Here is a 2,236-nt window from a genome sequence, read left to right as displayed (position 1 = left end):
CAGTCTCTATACTCGATACAAAAGTCGGGAGATAATGAAGTTTTTTCCTCCCGGAGAAGATAACGAAGTTCCTCTTCCATGGACTCGCAAGGCTAATTGCGCAGCTTGAAACATACTATCAAGTCTAACAAAGTTTCCAGACGTGGAAACTTCCCCTCTGAGGTTTTGTTGGCGGCAACATCGTATAAGATCATATTTGTGCATGGAACAACGGGTTGATGTTGCAAATTGTTTGAAATGGAATCCATTTTTGTAATTGAACGTAAAATTATTATTAAAGTTGCAACCCCGCAAAAGAAAGTTGCGGTAGTTGATATGTATTGCTGTATAGTTCAAAAGACAAGTTTTGTATAACATGTGTTTGAATGGACATTCTTTTTTTGCGTGTTATCAAAATGCCTATGATATTTATGTAATGCTTTAATTTCCGAAGAATATTGTTTATGTGACGAAAGTCATCACATTAGTTTGCCATCTCACTTTGATCAACCATTTTAATTAGCAATGAACCGTAGCAGCACTAGTGCAGAACCGGGCAATAGCACCAATTCGTAAGGCCCTTTAGTGCCGGCTCGGTAACCGGCACTAAAGTGTGGGCACTAAAGCCCCCCCCCCCCCTTTAGTACCTGTTCAGCACGAACCGGTGCTAAAGGGCAAGCATGTGGCACGAGCCAGCTCCGGAGGCGCGTAGGACATTAGTACCGGTTGGTAACACCAACCGGTACTAAATATTTGGGTGTGTTTTGGTTTTTATTTTTATTTTTATTTTAATTTTGTGTTTTTAATTTAATTTAGTGATTATTTTACATTATAATGAGTTGTTAAATCATTAGGTGAATGTACCGCAGATTAGTTTGACTAGATGCATGTGGATCCTAGCTAAGTCATCAAGTATATGTCATATCCATATTATATATACTTGATCACCTAATTGAGTGATCGAGGTAATATGGATATGTCATATACTTGACCACTTAGCTAGAATCCATCCAGTTGAAACTAATCCAGTTGAAACTACATCCACGTCCCACAGGTGACGTGGGCGTCGAAGCCCGCGTCACTTGTGGGACGTGGATGTACTGTCCGACACCGACGGCCACATGTATCTCACACCGACGATACTTGCTATTTAGGGTTTCCTCTACCGCTCGGCGACCCTCGACGACCCTTGTTCCCGATAAAAAAAGAGGAAGAAGAAGAAAAAAAAAGAGGAGAAGAAAGAATAGAGGAGTTCTTCCTCCTCTCTTTTTTCTTCTTCCTCTTCTTTTTTTATCCTCTTCTTCCTCTCATGTTCGACCCCCCCTCGTGTTGAAGTTATCGGGAGGGGGTATATCGACCCCCCCACGTGTTGAAGTTATCGGGAGGGGGTATATCGACCCCAGCCCATGTGTTGAAGTTATCAGGAGTTTATATCGACACGACATACGTACATGCGGGAAAATAATATTATCGGGGAGGGGGTATATATTGTTGGGGATCGTAGTAGAAATTTAAAATTTTCTACGCATCACCAAGATCAATCTATGGAGTAATCTAGCAACGAGGGGAAGGGGGGTGCATCTACATACCCTTGTAGATTGCTAAGCGGAAGTGTTGCAATAACGCGGATGAAGGAGTCGTACTCGTAGCGATTCAGATCGCGGTTGATTCCGATCTAAGCGCCGAACAACGGCGCCTCCGCGTTCAACACACATGCAGCCCGGTGACGTCTCCTACGCCTTGATCCATCAAGGGGAGAAGGAGAGGTTGGGGAAGACTCCGTCCAGCAGCAGCACGACGGCGTGGTGGTGGTGGAGGAGCGCGGGACTCCAGCAGGGCTTCGCCAAGCACTACGAGAGACGAGGAGGGAGAGGGGTAGGGCTGCGCCAAGAGGGAGATGATCTCGTGTATGTTGCAGCCCCCAATACCTCAAGTATATATAGGGGAAGGGGAGGGGCTGCGCCACCATCTAGGGTTCCCTCCCTAGGGGTGGCGGCAGCCCCAAAACCCATCTAGGGTTGCGGCCAAGGGGGAAGAGAGAGGGGGCGCACCTAGGGTGGGCCTTAAGGCCCATCTGCCCTAGGGTTTGCCCCCCTCCCCTCTAGGAGGCGCCTTGGGCCTTGGTGGGGGCGCACCAGCCCACTTGGGGCTGGTCCCCTCCCACACTTGGCCCACGCAGCCTTCTAGGGCTGGTGGCCCCACCTGGTGGACCCCCGGGACCCTCCCGGTGGTCCCGTTACGTTACATAGCACCTGAA

Source organism: Triticum dicoccoides, chromosome 3A, assembly GCF_002162155.2.
Source record: "Triticum dicoccoides isolate Atlit2015 ecotype Zavitan chromosome 3A, WEW_v2.0, whole genome shotgun sequence".
Classification (NCBI taxonomy): Eukaryota; Viridiplantae; Streptophyta; class Magnoliopsida; order Poales; family Poaceae; genus Triticum; species Triticum dicoccoides.
The sequence above is the reverse complement of the archived record's forward strand: the minus strand, read 5'-3'. Positions refer to the sequence as shown.